We start from the raw sequence: 22,682 nt of genomic DNA on the forward strand, positions 1-22,682 counted from the left end.
ATATTCCCTGGTCAAAATTAGCTTTGGATATTGCTGGTCCCTTTGGTCTTATTGGTACCTCTCCCAAGTATGCGCTTGTCTTGATTGATTATATGTCTAAATGGCCTGAGGTTAGGTTTGTGGATAATATAAGTTCTTCTGTGGTCATCAAATGTTTACAGGACGTTTTTCTTAGAGAGGGTTTTCCCGAGGAAATTGTGTCCGATAATGGGACGCAATTGGTCTCTTCAGAAATGGCTGAGTTTTTCATGGAGGCTGGTATTAAACATGCTCGCACATCACTTTATCATCCTCGTAGTAACGGATTGGTTGAGCGTTTCAACCGTGTGGTGAAAGAACATCTCCAACTCGCTTTGGTGAATGGTTTACATTGGCGCCGGGCGGTTTGTGATATGTTGTGGGCAGTGAGAACTACTCCTCATGTCTCAACTGGTGTTACTCCGTTTACTCGATTGCGGGGAAGAGTTGCAGGGACTAAGTTGAACAAAGAATGGATGTCCAAGAAAGTGGTAAACACTGAGAGTTTTGCTGTGGTGACTGATATCAGGGCTGCTGTCCAGGCAAGTACGACACCAGATCTTCTTTTTCATCCTCATTCAATATTACAGTTGGTGATTGGGTGAGGTTGAAGAAACCGGGTTTTATTCGCAAGGGGGAGTCTCGATTTTCGTCTCCCAAAAGAGTGTCTGATGTGAGAGATCGTTTTGTTGTGCTTGATGATGGAAGGATTTGGAATAAAAGTGCAGCCTCCGTTGTTCCTGGGTCTATGCTTGATCTTTTCAACAATAAGTTCGGAGTTCATTTTCCTCCTTGTGTTGATTCTTCAAGCATTCATGGTGAGAGTGTTTCACAGTCTAATCTTATCCCTGGAAGGGAGGTTTCTCCAAAGTCAAATCTTATTCCTGTAAGGAGTGCTTCTTCTAGGGTGAGATCTGTTCCTATCAAATTTCTAGATTATAATAGCCATGATCTGAATGAAATGTCATTTATATTTTACTACATTTATCATTGTTCTGGTGAGTTTGTTCTGAACTTGTTCTTTTTGCTTTGTTTTCTTCTTTCTTCTCTTTTCTCGTTTTCCTTTCTTTTCTTAGTTTTTCCTTCTTTGCTTTTCTTTGTTATGAAGGAAGGGGGGTGTGTTGGGTCCTGCTCCAGCTCGTGTGTTTCCTCGTGCTCCATTCTATCTTGGATTGCTTATTGTTGTTTCCATGCTAGGGTTCCAAGTCGGGCAGTTGCTGCCGGGGAGCCGCTGTTACTGGGCTGAATAAAGTATCTCTTACCTTACCTTGGCTCCGTGAGATGATCTTCCTTTCACTTAGTGACAGCTTCTCTTTCCTCACTTGTGGGCTCTTCGCCCTCTTCTCTGTCTGCCCACGTGGACATTGCCAGGAACAAGAGAGGCCTCTTTGTCCTTTCAGGCAGGCAGGCCGGCAGCGCGGTGCTGCCTGTGACACTTCACCCACACACACGATGTCTTCTAGCTGTGCTGCCTATTTCTACCTGCAAGCTGGCCTCCTGCCCAACGGGTGATCAGGCACAGTTCAGGTCCACCACTGTCTTGGGATCACGGCAGTGGGCCATGAGGCCTGTTCCTCATCTGTTCCGTGCTACCTTGACACTGGGGGGGACAGGGTATGAGAACTAAGCTGTACTACTCCCTACGACGACCAGTGAAAACAGCTCTCCAGTGACACGCAGGTGCCGACCCCCTCAACGCCATTGGCCGCTAGGCCCACATGCTCAATAATGAGGGACACAGGCACTAGTGTTGTGGTACTGGAACTGACCTAGGGCACGTGCGTCCGGCCCCTTTTATTAACAGGGTCACTTGACTGGTTATGCCTGTGATGGGTGGATGTTAGTATGTGTTGAACAGGGTGAAACACTAGAACATGTAGTCAAAAAAAGGGGCCACCAATTGAATGTCACATCCTTGGAACTATCAGGCCAACAGGAACAGGGTGTTCAGAATCAGGTTAAAGAAAGTTTCCAAAAGAGCACCAACACCTATTGCTCGTCCGTCTGTACTCCGGGTGCAATGAGGTGCCACCAGGTGGCACTGCCCCTCGGTTTTGCGGTTTCTCCTATCTCGCCCCAGTTTTGCCTTTAACATTTAATGGGTTTTCTCCAGAAATTTATTAAAAGGCGCACCTCGGGCCCCACGCTTAGAATCATGTTTGTAGTTGTATGTAGAAGGGTATGGATATTCCATTTTTGGATTGGCAGGATTACAGTATACGCTCAAAGTTTATTGCACAGGAACACTTTGTTTCATTCAGAATGCAAGGGTCAGCTCATGGTCGTAAAGGTGTAACACGAACGTTATATTCAAATCGAGACGAAGCATCCTGTTAAGGACAGTGGTTGTGTACTTTCCTATTAAGGGATCACTTTTATTTCTGTACAGCTGAATGAACTGGGAAACACTCCCCCCATTCATGTATACTTACTCGGTGTCAGCTAGCAGTCAGTTTAGCAAGCCAGCCTATCAATATGCGGTTTAACCGCACTATGGAAGCCACCATTACAATTGAAACTGCATATGGTATGACTGTTTAGCATGTCGCTTCAAGTCAGGTATACGGTGGTGAAGTATGGGAACCCACGACGAGCATCCATATAGACACGTCAGTTACCATCCGCACGAAACTTTCAGTTAAACCCAGGGTCCAGGGGGTCATCACCTAAGTTACACCATGGTCATGGTAGTTGTAGGTTGGTCATATACGCAGCAGCCTTTGACTAATTCTACAGAGGGCTGCGACAACAGGAAGTGATTACGCACCTCATCCAGCCACGCTGGAGTTTGTAGGTATCGGTAGAACAAGGTAAAGACTGCCTGATCGGTGACTTGATAGCAGGGGAGCAATTGAGCAGTGTGCTTGGTGGCACATGGCTCCCACGTGAGTTGGAATGAAAAGATGTGGGCACTGCATGCCGGGCTGGTTGGTCACCATATAAGCGATTGTTGCTACCACCATGGTTGAGGCTTAGACCAGCGCAGGCTGGTGCCAACCATTAAGGTGGGACAGGCAAGTCGAGCAGTAATTTTTCAGCCTAGGAGCTGTAGCTCTCAGGGAGAGTCTTATTTCTCAACACCAGTGCTTGTGACAGTCTGCCACAGGGTGGCTGTCCGGTTAATTTGGAGAGGCATACAACAATAGTTAATTATTGATTAAACACATGCCTGTCTGGATGTGTGTGGCAAGCTCGCACATTTTTTGGTTCCGGGCATGGTGTGCTGTAATGTGATGGGATAGTGGGCGGCTTATCGTAGGACTGTCGGGGTGGCCCACGTGCAGCATGCGCGAACTGGAGCAACACTGTGATAAGTTGTCATTTTGTGACTGTAATGTATCTTCTAAGAAACTCAGTATAGATCTGGCACCATAGTTGTTCCTTATTTTACTTATGCAACTAGCAGCCATTGACAGGGTCAATAGTCCTGGCAAGCTATAGGTTCAATGTTACGGGTTGATTAAATAGATGAGTACATTGACAGGTGAGGCAGAACTAGTCGGCACACTATGCCAAGCAAAGATGTCAGGTTAATGGCGTTAATACAATGCCAAAGAGAGAGCCTCTACGTTTGGGCCAGAATCTTTAGGCCACCTAGTGGCTCAACCATGTACTTTGTAATCATGCAAAAGGCTCAATTTTATTCCTGAAGGTCCACCTTGTGCCAGTCAAACGGGGACGACTTGTATAATAGATGAACATGCTTGTTTTAATGAATACTTGTTTCGGTTAGAAGAGATGATTGCCTATTTCTGACTTGCCCTTGACTATTATTCTTTGACTTGAAACTGGGGCATGTCCAGCTGGTCTAAGCTGGGTGGGGCGAGTTGCTAAACAGCTGATATGTTTCATCAACAGTTCACAGAGAACCATCGCTGTGGCCAGGTTGGCATAGTGTGAAGTGCTGAAAATCTTCTCACAGTTGGGTTACGAGTGGAGATCAGGATATGGGGTAAGACAGGTTGCAGACCTTTATTTTAAGCTCAGGTACATGACTTTTGAATGATATTAAAGTGTACCGAAATGAATAACTCCTTTTCTCGCAGAGACAAAAGGATGGCAGAGTTTGATAGCAAAAGTGGAGCGAACCTATCAGTTGGGGTGCAATTCAGTGCAAGCCTAGGGGGAATTAATAGGTGTGGGAAGCTGGTGCCTTAAAACCCTGACGGAACATGGGTAGATCAGTAGGCAGTAGACCCAGGGCACCCACCAGCTCGCTCCTATCACTAATATTAAAGTTATCCCGATTTGAATATTAGGATAGTGATAATTCAGAGTGTCACTTCCTCGTAGGAACAATATAATCACATCACCAAGTCCATACAGGCAGCGTAGAGACGCACAATGGTCTCCCACGTGCTGCTCTTGTGAGGTTCCCAGGATGGCACCTGGCGAGGGTATTATTGGCCTCTTCTGAGGGCATCAAGTTTGAACCTTTAGGGTTGTCATTATTTATAAACAACATTGTTCAATACGGCAAACACAGGAGAACGCTTTATACAGAGGACACCCTGATCACATGTGTTGCAAGGTGCCCTTATGGCAAAGGAAGGTCAAGTAAGAATTTCAGACAATTGCCTAGTAGCACATATTATAGTCAAGCAAGGTATAGGGCAGGGGTTTTCAAACTGTGGGGAGCGACCCCAGGGGGGACATGGAGTGATGCGAAGGGGATCGTGCATTCCCAGTCACACTTCTGTCCAGGCCCATAGGACTACAAGGCCTTCAGCCCCTCTCCTTCGCTGTCGTGTGTCTCAACCTGGGCTGCTGCAGTGCAGCTCACGCTGCTGTGGGCTCGGCTGCAAAAACCAGCAACAATGTCTCAACCGGATTCAATGAGGAAGGCAAATACATAGTATGTACACGACATTACAAAAAAGGTAAGTAGGAAACTCCTGGTAGTTTGTTCTAAAGTGCTCATGGCATCATATATTGAAATCGCAGTTTAAACAGAACAGTTATATCAGCACTGTGAGCATAAATTGTAAAGTCAACCCAAAGGAACTTGGTGCAAGTTGTTCTCGTGACACAATGAGTGACGGCGCAAGTGACAAGTGAAAAAAGACAGCGAAAGACGACAAAGTAACAACAAATATATACTGGGATCAATGGTTCAACAAGAATGATTATTTACAATGACTGAACATGGTTTGAAACTTTATAGGAACCAAAGTTGAATGTGTGCTTTGAGTTGCACTGATAAATCTGTCGACGACTCGGCTGGGCAGTGTCTGGAGTCTTATCTCCGGCATGCCCGAGTTTTTCACAGGTCTTTAATGACTATTTGCATATTTACATGCCTTTGTAAACTGGCTACCGAGGCTTAGTTTCTTTTTCTTCTGGGCCCAGTACCCCCTGTGCCCCCACTCTGCCTATTCCTTACATTTGTATTTTACATTTATTGCTGTAGTGTGAGAATGCATTTAATGAAAAGGAATATAAAGTAGGGTTGTCAAAAGAAAAATGCCTGCCGTGTGTTGTTTAAAGAGCCTGCAGAGACCTCCTCTTGACACTAAATAGTTATAAATAAAAAAGTTGAATTCATTCATTATGTGACTTTTCTGTCTTTGTTCTCTTTAATTATCAGTCATGGATCATTGAGGCAGCCCTGGAACACAATTAAAAGTGCTTTCTATTTATATTTGCTGTTCTGAGTATGCACAGATAAGTGCTAAAAATACAGCTTTAGGTAACTGCTTATTTTTGTACCGTCTGGGTCATCAAAATAATGAACTGGTAACCCTAATTATAAGACTGGAAGTTTGTTGCAGGATCAGCACATTATTTATTTCCTCCACCCTCGATCCCTGATTAATGCCATAATAGCAATAGTTTAAATTATATCCAAAACCCGACGCTTCAAGTATCTGGGAATGCACCCTGTATTCAGACAACTCACTCCTCATTTTCGCCCTTCACTTTCACGCTCATCCTGCACTCACAGTGATCACCGTGCACTCACACTGATCACCGTGCACTCACACTGATCACCGTGCACTCACACCATTCACCCGCTCACCCTGCACTCACAGTGCTCACTCTGCACTAACAATGTCCTTTGCGCTGTTCACCCTGTACCTCACCATGCAGTCACACGAGCACACTACTCACCCTGCACTCATGTGACACTTCACTCACCTGTCCCCCTTCACTGCTCAATCTGTAGCTCACTCAAACAAGGGCATCACTAACCATTCATGAATTCATCCCCCTCTGCACTTACATCCGCACCCAAATTCATATGGTCACCTCACTCACCCTGCAGTCACTTCTTTTACCCTACTCTCACACTGTTGCATCGCTCACCGTGCACTCACATGGGCACTCTTGTCACTCACACAGTGCAGCAGGTTAATGTGCCTGCTACAAAGAACATGCACCATGCACATCACAGTAATGAGTGTGAGTAAACTATGAATAGCGCTTTAAAAAAATGAAATGCTTGTCAGAAAGGTGCTATAGAGAGATGGGGTGTATTGTTGGTGAGTAAGTGAGGGAATTCATGGGGAAGGAGGAAACGAGGGGCACCAAAAAAAGAGTGCTGCACCCTGTGCGACCAGTGCTAGGGCCAACCCTGGCTGGTAGTGTTAGCCCCCTGCCCCCCCAAAGTTTAGGTCTAGTGGATCTCCTGCTTCTGCATATTAATATTTACATTCGTAGTGCGCTATTGTTACCAAAAGGTGTCCTGGGGCTAATAACCATCTGCTGCCTGAAGTCAAATGAAAAACACACCGAAGGGGAAGGAGAACCAGCCAAATGGGGTAACTTACAGAGTATAGAGCCAGGTTTTAGATCTTCTTAAAGGATAATAGATTCTTGGTGGAGCAAAGCAAAGGAGGGTGAAAGTTCCATAGCTGCGTGGCCTGCGCCAAAACAGTGAGACAGACAATTCATGCCATCCTGAATTAGGGAACAATAAGCAGAGTGGCACAGGCAGAGAGGAGCATACGGGTCCGACCCGTATGCTCGGTGAGGAGAGATTAGAGGACAGCAAGGGAGTGAGAGAATTAGATTGAAGAGGTCAAGGATGAGGTGAAATGTGAAGTGCAGAAGGGAAGTGCAGACATGCAAGAAGTGAGTGTGAGCAAAAGGTGAGGCCTACTGTTAAACTGTGAGATAAGATAGCTGAGTGATGATCTGTGACCTAAAAGGATAATTTGATGCGACATGGGTGAGGGACAGCAGTGATAGGGGAAGAGAGGGAGTATTGGGGTGGGTGATCAGCAGTGATTAATTTGTAATACAACATACGCCAGGGCCCTCACCAGTAGGCCATTACAACTTTAAACACCCACCCAGTGCCTTGCCTGTGTGGCCAATGATAATACCTATGCAACTACAAACCATAACACTTGTACAAGTGTGACTATTCAGACTATTTCAAGCCCCCAAAGCTATAAGAATGGCATGGGTTGATGAACGAAGCAGATTTTCCCCAGATATCCTCAAGCACCGCTTGGCGTTAGTCGCCTCTAGTTCAATCGTAGTTATCAAATAAAGAGGCGGGCGCTGAAAATTAGAAAGCAGGAAACGGATTTATTCTTTGAAGGAAAACACGTCGGGACTGACGAACAGGGCGTCGTTTCGAGGTGCTCTAACTGCATCTCTGTGGCCTGGCCTTTTATACACAATCTTAACTCCTTATTGCAGTGTAACACATTCCTGACATTACTTTGATGCATTGTAAACCATCTTTGGAATCCCCGCTTCAGGCCCGTTCCCACACATATCAACAGTACTGTACCCCACCTCGGATTGAATAGGTGATTGCTATCGCGCAGCTGGGCATTCCGGCAGGAGCTGAAATACGTGCAATCGGTCGGATCTCATGGGGTTGTGGCATTGATTAATTCCGGCTCCTTTGATGGGAGGCAGAATCCTACTGTACGGGGGCAATAAACTGTATCCGCAGGGGTTGGTTATGGCCTGGGATCGATCGAACAGCCAGGTGCAGGGGAGGAGATTATTGAAGGGCCTGGTCATGCGCAAGGGATGAAAGGGTATGTGGGCTCGGCACGGGAAGTGGCTCCGGGGCAGGGTCGCGCTGAGGATGCTTTATGACTCTAGCATGTGTGATTGGGGGCTGCTAGCGCGTGGGGGATGATTGCGAGGTCGGGGAGACGTGCAGGCGATCGGCAATGTTACGAACTGGCCACAGTGTCTAAAATGGCTGCCGCTTACACGCTCACAAAGGCCTAAGTGGGACAAGATGTCGCCGGTAATGTTCACAACGCAATCTAATATTCAACAGTCCTCCCTTTGAACATTCCCAAGACATCTTACTAGTCTATTTCTGTCAGTGTCTACAGTCTTAGGTGTGCAAAGGGTTTAGGCATGGGAAACACAAGGGCGGTGTGTAATTGGGTTGTCTATTGTGGTCTTTTGGTGGTCTATTTGCACTACGGGCAGATGAAAACAATCCTGTTATCAGTAAAGACAGTGTTGTCAATAATCGTACACAATCAATATGACAGGCGAGGAGGCAGCACATACAAAATGACATTTTGTCATATCATACATTTAGACCTGGAGATGCGTATATTTCTTAGACTAAGCGGAAAGTTCATTCACATACAAACATGTTATCATTCAAATTTGTTCAGGTAGGATAAGGACCATTAAGTGCATTATTGTGAGGCATTCATGCGGACAACTTGTGTTTTACAATTACACTTATTCATATACAGTAAAAGTGACCGATGTAAGGTTTCAAAGGAAAATCTTCTTCTTGTCCAATTGGGGCATAATCGATACAAAGTGATTGGGAGAGAAATTCGTTTTAATACAAGAGATAGTCTGGAGGTGGTAATGTTTGTTCAAAGATTTTTTCTTTCCAGTGTCTTTCTACAGCGAGCCATCACTGGTAGGCTCTCGTTGTTCATCTTCTTTCGTTTGGCGCTGTTGAGCACCGGCGGTGGAGCCATGCGTCCGGCTCGGGTTCTGATGTTCATGTTGCAGGGCGTGTTCATTCTTTGCTCTCGGACCACTGTCCTTTTTGCCCTGTTCCCTAACTAATCTATCATAGGTACCTTGGAGGCGATACCTGCATTCTATTCTTTATCCATGAAGTCCATCCCTGCTACCCTATTCTATCTGTGTGCTGTGTTTCTTCATCAAGTGGATTTCAACGTTCCATATGAAGAAGGTGGGGGTGCTTTGGAAGGTCGAGGGAAGAGAGGGTGGAGTGGGGCCAGATCTGAAATGGACCAAGGGGGGCAGAAATTTCTCGCTAGTGGGCCCATCAATTAGGCTCAATGGGCTGGGACTTCTGGCACGTCTGATCAACAGGCTGGGGGCTTCTGGACAGCCATTCTTTCTTTCATTTTCAGTGTTGGGAATGGTGCCTCGTCCAGCATCTCTTTCCTCTGCGGCTCCACCTTGGTCGAGGTCATGGGTGTTCTACGATCTGCAGCCAGGTTGTGCATCAATTCCGGCCCCTCTCCTCCGACGACTGCATGATATCTTTAAATAAGTACTAAACAATTTTTAGAGAACTGGCTGGGCAATACGTTTACACAATTCAATTTCTCTCCCAATCCCAAGTAACTGGGGAAACCTTTATCTGTTACTCAAATGGCGATAGGGCCGATACTTTTTAATCCTCGCATCGGTCACTACTAACTCACGAATCATTACTGTGGTGCAGGTCTGCAAGCATTTTCTTATGAATTTCCATTATAATTTCTATCTTTGATGTCCATTCCTTTTTATTCACAATTGTGGTAAGAAATCTAATATCTTTCAATTACATGGTCTGTTAAATTCAAACCGGCTCCTCCGGCAGAGACTCGTCGTTCTAAACTAAATCCTGTTGTGCTATACTTTTCTTCAAGGTCTGTTTTATAAAAAGTGTAATGTGCTGTTATCATGGGCATACAGATACCCTTCCTAGCCATTGTTTACCATACAGCACATAGGCTAAGCATTGTTCCATCCTATCGATGCTCTCTTCCTTCAGCTAAACGTTTTGGTTTCAGTACTCGTTCAGCAAGGTTTACCACTTATATCTAGGGTGACCAGAATCTTAAAGTAAAAACAAGTAGGGACATTTCGCAAAATTGGGAGAAAGACTACGATCTTAAATCGAGCTACGAGTGTGTTCCTTAGCAGAGGGCTACAGAACGGTCGGTAAGGACTTACATAAATTGTGAATTTTTAAATCTGGCGACTTGCTTGTCAATAAAATATTTTCTGACAACAATGGCTAACTTCTATCGGGTCTAGTCAATTTATCTTTAAAAACCGGTGCATGAGCTATGTTTCTTAAAATTTTCTGCGACAGCTGGTACAAAACTGGGACAATTCTGGAGAAACGGGGACGTTTGGTCACTCTATTTATGTGCAATGGGCGGGATAATACGAACGATGAGGGTCGTGTCACTAAGGCTCCAAAACAAAGGCCACTGACATATAGTTCCCTTTTAAGGGTCAGATTAGGGGACATCAGTCGTCTCACCTGTCCTTTCTTTCTCAGCCAATTTAATTTTTATCAATTTACAGAAAGGAGAGGTAGTAATATGGCGAAATATGATATTTTGTTTTTGTCAATTTGTTTAAAAGATCCACGACCCACCACCACCCGCAACAGGTACCTCACAGGAATTGGAGCAAGATCACCGCAGACCAGCTCACCACCTCCCTCAGCCACAGCCCACCCACCAACACAATGGACCCCCAACGAAGTAGCCCGCAACTTCACACAGTGGCTGACCGCCTGCGCCGACGACCTCGCGCCACTAAAGAACCCTCCCAGCAGACCCAGAAGCAAGAAGGCATCCTGGTTCACCGACGACCTCAAGGACTCCAAGAAGACCTGCCGCACCCTCGAGAAAGCCTGGCTCCTCGACCAGACCACCGACAACATGACCGCCCTCAAACACGCTACCCGCAAGCACCACCAGCTCATCCGCACCACCAAGAAGAAATCCCTGAAGGAATGACTGGACAACAACGCCCACGACAGCAAAGAGCTCTTCACTATCGTCAAGGAGTTCTCCAACCCCAGCACCGGCACCAACGACATCACTCCGTCACAAGACCTCTGCGACTCCCTCGCCTCGTTCTTCCACCGCAAGATCGCAGACATCCACAACAGCTTCGGCGCCCCACCCACGCACCCAACCGTCTAACCAACGCCCCCCACCGCCACCCTTCGCACCTGGACCACGGTGACCACCGAAGACACAGCCCGCACGATGAACACCATCCACTCCGGATCACCGACCGACCCCTGCCCACACCACGTCTTCAACAAGGCCGACTCCACCATCGCACCCCAACTCCGGAACATCATCAACGCCTCCTTCAACACCGCCACCTTCCCGGAGAGCTGGAAGCACGCCGAGATCAGCGCCCTCCTGAAGAAACCTACAGCGGACCCCACCGATCTCAAAAACGTCCGCCCCAACTCGCTCCTCCCTTTTCCTGCTAAAGTCATTGAGAAGATCGTCAACAGACAGCTGACCGCCTTCCTCGAGACGAACGGATCCCTCGACCCCTCGCAGTCCGGCTTCAGAGCCAACCACAGCACCGAGACCGCCCTCATCGCAGCCACCGACGACATCCGGACCCTGCTCGACAAGGGGGAAACAGTGGCCCTCATCCTCCTGGACCTCTCCGCTGCGTTCGACACGGTCTGCCACCGCACCCTAGTCCAGCGCCTCAGCAACATCGGTATCCAAGAGAAGGCACTGGAGTGGATCATCTCGTTCCTCGCCGGAAGAACACAAAGAGTCCGCCTCCCCCATTTCGCTCCGAGGCCACCGAAGTCATCTGCGGCGTCCCGCAAGGATCTTCACTCAGCCCCACCCTCTTCAACATCTACATGAAACCTCTCGCAGCCATCGCACGCCAGCACAACCTCAACATCATCTCTTACGCCGACGACACCCAGCTGATCCTCTCCCTCACCAGAGACCCGACACCGCCAGAACCTGCCTACACGAAGGGATGAAAGACGTCGCAGAGTGGATGAAGGACAGCCGCCTGAAACTGAACTCGGACAAGACGGAAGTCCTCATCCTGGGATCTTCGCCCTCCGCCTGGGACGACTCCTGGTGGCCCTGGGCACCGCACCCAAGCCAACCGACCACGCACGCAACCTGGGCTTCATCCTGGACCCCTCCCTCTCGATGACCAGACAAGTCAACGCCGTCTCCTCATCGTGCTTCAACACCCTGCGTATGCTTCGCAAGATCTTCCGCTGGATCCCGACCAAGACCAGGAAGACTGTCACCCAGGCACTCGTCACCAGCCGACTGGACTACGGAAACGCCCTCTACGCCGGAACCACAGCCAAGCTACAGAAAAGACTCCAGCGCATCCAGAACGCCTCCGCCCGACTCATCCTGGATGTCCCCCGACGCAGCCACATCTCCAGCCACCTGAGGAACCTGCACTGGCTCCCCGTCGACAAGAGGATCACGTTCCGGCTCCTCACCCACGCACACAAGTCTCTCCACGACCTGGGCCCCAAGTACCTCAACGACCGCCTGACCTTCTACACACCCACCCGCCAGCTACGGTCCACCTGCCTCGCCCGCGCAGCCGTACCACGCATCCGAAGAGCCACCGCCGGAGGAAGATCCTTCTCTTACCTGGCTGCCAAGACTTGGAACTCCCTCCCCATCCACCTTCGGCTGACCCAGGACCATCTCGCCTTCAGGAAACAACTCAAGACCTGGCTGTTCGAGCAGTAGCATACCCCTCCCCCCAAGCGCCTTGAGACCCTCCCGGGTGAGTAGTGCACTATACAAATGGCATGATTGATTGATTGAATTGGGTGCGTACCGGTGAGGTACAGTTTGTCATTTATTCAAAAGTGAGCTCTCAGAGAGAGAGAGCGACGTGCACAACAATAGGCTATTCAGTACACGTACAACATAGAGAGAGAGAGAGCGTGTACAAGAATAGGCTATTCAGTGCATATACAAAATAGAAAAGCACAGGTTGGTTTACATATAAAACACACAAGCCGAGGGAAAACATAAATGCATAGTTTACGTAAACACAAATATCGAATAGGGCGTGACAGTACATGCATTAAGTACAAACACGAAGACAAAACACAGAGTTATCTTGGACCTTTTTATGTACGTTGCGTATTCTCAGTACTCTACTTATTCATTCGGTGGTCAGGCTCCTTCTTTCTTAATAGCCGACAGTTCCAGCCGGAGGCCTATTTTGGAAATACTTACTCCCTTTTTAATTGGACGGACACTATACAAGCCGTACTTATACTCACGGTGGGGTCCCCCCAACATCTAGCAACGATGGTCCAAGCTGAGGTAAAGGAGGGATGCCAGTTGGACGCGTGATGGTCCTTTCTTATCTTTCTATGTGGATGGAAGAAGAAGGGGTGAATCTAAAACATGACAATCTCTCTAACTTCTGGGTGGAGGAGGGTTTGGATGAGCCCCAACTCGGTGGACTCTTCGCTTCTCCAATTGGTCAGCCCACAGGTACGCATTACCTTGGTCATACACTTGCGATATCGGTTGGAGTTAGGCTCAACGTACTGTGATAAACCTTCAAACTCCTGATGTAGGCTACCCTCTCATTTGATAGCTTTAGATAGAGACTCGTTTCTAAGTAAAGAATGTGCTATATTTAAGAAAACGCGAATCATTTTTCGCATGTAGATACCATGCTCAGGCCTATTTTTCTCATCCCATTAACCATTCAATCAACACCTCAGTCATACCAAAAAGAACATTCTCTTATCGACCCAGGTGTATACAACACATACGCATTCATATCATACAAATCAGGACGTGCGCACGCATTCATACCCAGGCGTACTCGACACATACGCAGTCATACTATACAATTTTTCACATTCCCAGAGGTAGTCTCTGCATGCGACGTACCATCTCGCAGTACTAGCCTATTTTTCGCGTGGAACACAGTCCGTTTTTAGGCCTTTTCCATTTTTCAGCTGAAATTCCAATGTAACCTACAGAATAAGAAAAGAGGGGGGGGCAGCATTTCAAAGCACATCAGCGCGCATTATAACAAAAATATTTTTTACTTACTATGTACCAGACTTATCTTAGGATGTATTGCTTGGCATCTTAGCATTGAAGCCCAGATGAACTGTGAGTGCTGCAAATGTAACCAATGGTAGGGTGCTCACTACATCGATTGTTTTGAGTGCGTTATTGCGGACCACGTGTAGGAAAGGGTCTGAGGTACTCAGTATAAGGGGAGGGGAGGGGAGGGTGAACGATCAATGTTCTTATTGAAGAAAACGAGCCACAGTGGCTTAGAGCCGTTCCTATTCGTGGAGCGTGGAAACTGTAGGTGGTAGCGAGTTTTTCCAGATGCATTCGCGCTTTCAGTGGTATGCATTTTTGCTACATGGTAAGACCACTAACAGATTTGTCTAATGTCTGCATGGAGATCAATTTCGTGGGCGGGTGGAGGACACAGGGCAGTTCTAGCTTTGATAACGCGGGAGCAAAGTTGTGCCAGAAAATCACAGATTCGTATTTGCGAAGACTGGCAGACTTATTCATAGGGTCCATAAGTACGGACTATGCCAGGCCTGGAATGTTGGTGCAAGGCGTGCTAATCTACTACACATAAAAGAAACTGTGCCTTTTTAAAAACCGATAATATGCATTTGTGCCTGACTGCTAAAATACCGTGCCTAGAAATGTCTTTCATATATAATCTAAGCGGATAATCGCTGCGTTTAGGGGCGGGTTACGAGAGGTTAAAACAGAGCAGGACTTTCCTAAAAATATTCGTTCTAATCATATGACTTGTGCAAGGACATCGAACGCTAACATTTAAAACGAGTTTTCTTGCGATGTTTTTTCGAGCTCTGGTCATGCGGGCAAATATGTTTTTAGAGGAGATTTTCCTCTCCTTATTACTTGCTATGTTTATAATTTACTCCTGCCTCATGTTAGACTAATGGCATTCCTTGGGTGAGGCTTAGGGGCATTTGAAAAACTCCTCTGAAGCACGTGGTGTGTAAAACAAGGGTTACGATGTTTAGGACTCCAAGGACCAGAATTCACTTGATGTTCATAGCTAACAAATTTTGGGCTAATGTTCTTCGGTTTCCTTCCTATCGACTAAGGTCTTAACTACTTTGTCGATGCCGGCTCGTTCAGTTTTGCTCGAACGGGGAATTTTCGCTGGTTCTTTCTCTTGGGTATCAATCCTTTCGGAGGTGTCTTTTGTCGAGGTGTTTAGTACGAGAGGCTCGGTCGGCGCGGAGGCCGTGGGTACCGAGGCCCTGGCACTACCTTCAGTTAAGTTCTGGGGTTCTAGGTGCTGTACTAAGGGGTGGGTAAAGGCATAAGGAGGAGGCATGTAGATGATTGGGGGACCTAAGAGTAAATCATTGTCCGTCCTTTGCTGTGATGGGAGCTCAGGGTAAAGCGCTGAGGGTGTTCTAACAGGGCATTGGCCTGAGGTTTCTGATTCTCGTTCTTTTCTAGCTTTTTCTCTTTCCTTTACTTCCTCTTCCAACTTTTTACCAGCTAAGTGAGTTGCTTTTCGTAGTTCTTTATCGATGTTTGCTTCGTCTCTTTTTACGTTGCGTTGCTTCTTTGCGCCACATGCCGAGACTATTAAGCATGGTTGGCGTGGTTCTATTTTTTTTTTCCGAAGGGCTATTTCTAGCGCTTTAATTTTAGAGAGGTCAAAAGATCCCATCAGTGGCCTACTGATTTATTCGATTTTATGTTGTAGTTTGCTAAAAGCTACAGCGACTAGTCCATATTTTATATTCATGTCCTTTTTATTAGGGGTGCCCTCTGGTGAAGCCGGATAACACCTCTAATAAATGGTCCGGGTCGAACCAATTTCCAATCAGTGGGGAGAAGATAGGCATGACGTATATCGGACAAGTGAAGATCTCAAATAATGTTGGACAAAGGTCCTCACTACCTATCCTTCACTACCTGCAAAGACTAGACAGAATATTTCTATTCTTCGTTGTTTGCAAACAGAAAATATCTCAAAGAGAACCAATATGTCGAGTAGCAACGAAGGCTAAACAAACCAATAAATATAAGTAATACTAGTATTTTCCAAACAATCAATCAATCAATCAATCAATCAAAAACAGTCGTGCTGCACGACCTTACCAGGACCGTATGGACTGTTTCTCGTCTTCCACTTCCAGCACCCGATCGTCCTCTATTCTCCGTTGTTGCCGCGGCACTCCTGTGGGATCCCAGTCAGGACCGTACATCACTCGAGAGAGGTCCGTTAAGAACCAGTGGTCGGATGATCGGCTGCCAGACAAGGGTCTATCGGGCAGGAGCTCTTTCCCAATCGTTGCAGTCGTTCACTCCGTCGTTAGGACCTCTCTCACTGGACCCACGTGTCGCTGATGGGCCCCGCGTTGGGACGCCAATTGATGAACGAAGCAGATTTTCCCCAGATATCCTCAAGCACTGCTTGGCGTTAGTCGCCTCTAGTTCAATCGTAGTTATCAAATAATGAGGCAGGCGCTGGATATTGGAAAGCAGGAAACAGATTTATTCTTCGAAGGAAAACACGTTGGGACTGACGAACAGGGCGTCGTTTCGAGGTGCTCTAACTGCATCTCTGTGGCCTGGCCTTTTATACACAATCTTACTCCTTATTGCAGTGTAACACATTCCTGACATTACTTTGATGCATTGTAAACAGTCTTTGGAATCCCCGCTTCAGGCCCGTTCCCACACATATCAACAGTACTGTACCCCACCTCGGTTTCAACAGGTGATTGCTATCGCGCAGCTGGGCATTCCGGCAGGAGCTGAAATATGCGCAATCAGTCGGATCTCATGGGGTTGTGGCATTGATTAATTCCGGCTCCTTTGATGGGAGGCAGAATCCTACTGTACGGGGGCAATAAACTGTATCCGCAGGAGTTGGTTATGGCCTGGGATCGGATCGAACAGCCAGATGCAGGGGAGGAGATTATCGAAGGACCTGTTCATGCGCAAGGGATGAAAGGGTATGTGGGCTCGGCACGGGAAGTGGCTCCGGGGCACGGTCGCGCTGAGGATGCTTTATGACTCTAGCATGTGTGCTTAGGGCTGCCAGCGCGTGGGGGATGATTGCGAGGTCGGGGACACGTGCATGCGATCGGCAATGTTACGAACTCGCCACAGTGTCTAAAATGGCTGCCGCTTACGCGCTCGCAAAGGCCTAAGTGGGACAAGATGGCGCCGGTAATGTTCACATCGCAATCTTATATTCAACAGGGTGTCAGGAGTTTATCGTTTTTAGTGAATATTGAATTAATAAACAGCTGTTATGCTAATCCCTAAATTACACAGACAGAGCCACCATGTGGAAGACTACCATAGTGCCGGTGTGCCCAATTAGGTGCCAGTGCGGAGCACCGGAAACCACCTGCTCAAATTAGGCACTGGTGCTGAGGTAACAGGGGAGAGGGACGTTGGTTCAAGAAGGTGTGGAAGAACAAAGGGAAGATGTGAAAGATGAATAGGGGACTGGAGAGGGGTAAGATATAAATCGACAATGCTATCCCAAAATAAGCGGCATCACAGAACATTATTTACATTTTCTTCCCACACAATTTAGTCAAGCCTGTCACGTAATTTGGTCGTCACCTGCCTCATAATTCCAGTAGCCCTGCCTACAGGTTTATAAATGTTTGTCAGGAGGGGGTCCTTACACCTGAAAATGTTTACGGGGGGGCTCTGCATCCAAAAGTTTGAAGACCTCTAGTATAGGGGCTCCCATTACTTAAGACCATCCAAGTAGAAGGCGGGCCATCATGATTAAGAGTCGGCCAGCAGCAGCACACCTGCGTGGGGCTAGTTTGACTTAAGTTGCATGCATGTGCACCAAGTGAACAGCACCATGTACCTAAATCATGTACATTAGGCAGAGGGGTTCCAGTAGGATCCACATAAATGGGGACTAAATCAGAACATAAAACTGCATCAGTTAGATTCCAACATAATGTCACCGCACCACCCATATTGTTAACAGTTAATGGCCTTCGAGGAAGATCAGCTGAACAGCACAGGATTCAGCTGCACGTGGAAAATTCCTTTAGGAGATTATGGGATTGTTTGAATCATACAGACAAGTCCCAGAAGTATGGGCAAGGGCACCTTTCATTGATCACCGACTGCAGCACCTTCACCTGAATTCCATGCAGTGGACTTAGGATACAATTGCATCTGTCTGGTGAGCTACAGCTGGCTGTCCTTTTGGAGGGCTCCATAACAGAATGTATCAAGTTGGCCTAGAATGCAATAAGGGCCATTTTCTGCAGCATGGTTAAAACAGTAAGTATGGTTCTCAAAAGGCAGGTATTAGTTCAAGGGGAAGAGATATGCTAGGTACTTAAGCACTTACAATGTAGCACATTAAGGTGGGCGGTGTAAAAATGTCAAGTTGCAAGCGGGAGATTCCCTCATTAATGTCAGCAACTGCTCACATTACCAGAAGTCAAGCTGCCTGGGAAGTCTGGGTGCAAACACCACAGATTAAACTGAACAGGCAAAATTCCTGTAAGAAAGGAGGGATACATGGCAAGTACACGAGGACTTCCTTGCCTAATGTCACATATTGTGAAGCTCATCGGATAGTTGAGCCTTTACACATCATAGCGGGATAGTCATCAAGGTCGAACAGGCTATTGGGAACGCCTTGCCAGGACAGTGACACACACTTCACACAGACAGGAGCCTCTGTAAAGGATAAATGAGTGGGGTATGTTTGGTTAAAAAATCCTCTTCACCAAGCTACAGGGCGTCATATTGTTGCCAGGTGTCTTTGAGTGACAGTTAAGTGGGCTGCAGCAAAACATGAAACTGGGAATCTTGGATTCCGACACTATCATTGGATTAATAATACGCAAGACTCTCTGGCTATGCGGGGTAAAAATGTTCCAGATTGCAAGCTGAATCCGACTGATTCTGTGGAGGGCAATCACTTCCGGGGAAAACTAAGTGAACTAGGTCTATTGCTGGTTTAAGCATCAAGGCTCACAGGTGGTTAGCAGGCACTGTACATCTGTGATCAGACAGAAGTTAAGCAAGCCTGGTGGGCTGCGTAAGTTGTCACTCGAAGAAAGGGTACAGTGACTGCAATAGTGGGCACAATACATACATTGCCTCAAACCAGATTTGACACAATTAATGTGTCACCATGGTTTAGCTATCAAAAAGGTCTGTGCAATTGTCTGGTCAAACTCAGCAAAGTATGTGCACTCTGGAACAGAGGGCATGTTACAGGTTGCTTCAGTCAAGCAATAAATTCCCCGCCCTGATAGCCATTGTAGCTAGGCTGGTTGTGGAAGCGGTCATCTAACAAGTGTGCTGCTGTCCTAAAAGTTGGGGAAACAAGGTGTTAAAGCACAAAAAAGGCTACAATGTATTAGAATATTTGGCATGTCCATTATTCAAGAACATTTAATTTGGAAGGAGCAGTTAATTTTCCACTGCTGGTGCAGAACTCGGTTATCAGTGTGAACCCACATTTTTGGGAATAATCAAGTACGGGGGTAAACAAGGGCTTAGTCAACCCTAAATGTTAGGGTCTATCGCACGCATTGCACAATGGATTAAATCAGACATAATCAGGTTTACGAAGAGTAGTATTTTTGCATTCCCGTTTGGGTTAGAATCCTGGCCAGCGCAGTACTCCTATACAGGATGAGGCCAGCTGGCAGAGGTAATGGGATAGTGTTAGCCACAAACAATAACTTGTTAACAAATACACTGTGGGCCTGGGAGGCGAACTTCAATATGTTTTCCAGCATATTTAGAAATCAGTGACTGGGCGGTGTTGGGTAATGCACAACCGGGCAATACCTAACAAGTAGGCCCGTATTGGCACAGTGCACCATAGCGTTTTTACCCTGAACTGCGGTCAAAGTAGAGAGCAGTTGTTTCAATTCCGGGCAGGCCATCGAACAAGCCTATGGATGGGTAAATAAATCCATGGTTAAAACAGAACAGTAGTACCCAATTTAAGTGGAGGCCAGCAGAATTGCCTTTGATGGGGTAAATAAGCCATTCACAAGCCCATCAAGCAGAAAGCTAAATGCAACTTGAATGCAAAATCAAATAGAATAATAAGGGCTTGGTAAATAAGGTGTGGTCTCTTGAGTGGATACGCCACAAGTTTTCCCCGAAAGGGACCGGGTACACCTGCAGAGGTGGATGGAAGTTGACCAGCTAGAAGGATTGGGAACCTTCAGAGGTAGAAGGAAAGAGTCCAGCTAGAAGGACTGGTAATCACACATTGCAGGAGGTTATGAAGCCTGCCATGGTGGGGTGGAGGCCCTGGATATGACGACAGTCACAGTAAATAAATCGAAAAAAAATCAAAAAACAAAACACCAACCTATTGACTAACTCTACCCTCATGTCAATCAACTCAATCTTGCTGGATGCAGCTGATGCACTAATTTGCAATCTCAAACTCAAACTGTAATTTGATTTAATGGAATCACTAGTGAACCCAATAGCTAACATCAGCTCCAACATTTCTCACCTCACACTAAACAAATAAAGCTATCGTATGGAGTCATCAGAACCTCTTTACAACACTGAAGTTGAGCGTACAGAAGGCTATCCCCTCTACCACATTACCCAATAAAGCAGTGACAAAGGAAGTGAACCCTGCATCCACCGAGGGCCCTGTAGTCCAAGATACTGGAAGTGCTGATCTGAAGACAGTAGCAGGAAATAGTCTTGGGCGCCATCCGTCTTATCCAGATATGGCAGGAACTGTACCATGTTCCCAGAAACCACTCACAAGGAGGGGGCAAACGGACTTAAGAAAAGCAAAAAACGTACTAAAAATGTTAGGCATGGTGTGAACACAAAGGCCTACTGACAAAGTCAACATAAATGCTACACTTACAAAACTCGACCCGATATTTGACAAAGTGAGCAACTCACAGAAAACCAATGAATGTATAATAGACTTAATGTCTAGAGATGGCCCTCCATGCCCAGACGCACCCAAAAAATAAATGAGCATGGTGGTTCAATCTTAAGAACCCAGGGGCAGTTTGCAGGCATTGATAAATATTGACTGCCTATCACAACCCCATAGAAAATCCCAAATCGAGAAAAACATCAACATACCAAAACGCAGGTTCCTAGGACATGGAGTAACGCCAGCAGCCCAGACAACAGGGGTACCCCCGCAGAACAGTGAACAGGCATTAGCTCCCAGGGAGGCTGATCATCTGGGGGACATGCCAAACTTAATTGCACAAGTAAAGTCCTCAGACACCATTACAACTACTCTTCTGTTGACCATACAGGGTTATCTGGACACAACGTGTCTGTCCAGTCTCCACAATTAATGAGCAACTTATTACCTCAGCAACGTTTGCCCCCATAGTCAACCAAGGCATAGCAGCTAAAGCAGGACTCTTTCTGCCAGATTTTAGGGCACCGGGCCCGTAACGCAAGCCAGACGAATAGAGAGTCCCATGCCCAAAATCGTCTTTCCTCCACAATACATTTCCAGAGGAGAAAAACGACATACTAAACAGGGGAAATATATTGTATTTACTTCCCCACAGTCCTTCCTTGCAGTATTTAAAATCTGAAGATATTGATCGGGCTCAGTTTGAACCGTCCTACCGCTCCCCTCAATTGAAAGACCATAGTGAGCTAGAGCTCAGGTTGGCAAGTCCTGCAAGAAAAAAGCAGGTTTTGAAAGTTGGAGTATTCAACTTAGTATAATTGAATCAGAGAAATGCTCCCCCAATTTTAGAGGACACCAGACTCGGTAGACAGTGTACCAAAAAGCATTCCAATGTACATAAAAATGCCCGGATGCTGGTCGTCTTCTGCAGTGACCACGAAGGCAAACGCATAGTTCTCACTGACCGTCCCTCAGGAAACTCAAGACTGGACCTGGTTGGCCGCAACGTTATCAGACAGACATATGACATCCACTGAGCAGCCCCACAACATATGGAGGAACAATAACACACAGGCTCTTCCTAAAGGGAGGGAAAATGTTCAAAAGTAAGTGCTTACATTATTATCATGGAATATGGCAGGCATACAGTCTATAGTCCCCCTTTCAGAGGCATGCCAGTTTATAACTAGTGATGACATAGTATGCTTGCAGGAAACATGGGCCGTTGAAGCTGTGCCATTACCAGGGTTTTACGAACCACAGAAACCAGCCATCAAAGCCAAACATAACGGGCGACCATCAAGAGGCTTAACAATGTATGTCTCCACAACCTAGGATATGAATCTTAGAGAAGTTGAAAGAGATAATCCAGAGATGGAAGCGATAACGATCAAAGGTTAACCCCCATCGGTGAAAAGTTAAATTGATTTTACTAATAAACGTCTACTTAAATCCACGTATGAAATCATCACTTAGCGATTTCCGTGATGCCCTTGATGGTCTCCTATGTGACCATTCATCATTCGAGACTATTAACTGGCGACTTCAATCGGACCAGACTAGGCCAACTACATTCACTTGAGTCACCAATAACTGCAGCAGTCAATCTTGCTGGGAGGATGAATTGACTGCTTTTCCACCTACAACTTAACTTATTTGCACTCACTTATTTGGCTCAAGCAGCCAAGTCACCAATCCCCCACATATGTTTAGGGATATTTAGACCTTTGATAATATATTTAGGAGCAGCGCAATATGTGATTCATGCATGAACTATGAAATCATGG

This window comes from Lissotriton helveticus, chromosome 5_1, assembly GCF_964261635.1.
Source record: "Lissotriton helveticus chromosome 5_1, aLisHel1.1, whole genome shotgun sequence".
Classification (NCBI taxonomy): domain Eukaryota; kingdom Metazoa; phylum Chordata; class Amphibia; order Caudata; family Salamandridae; genus Lissotriton; species Lissotriton helveticus.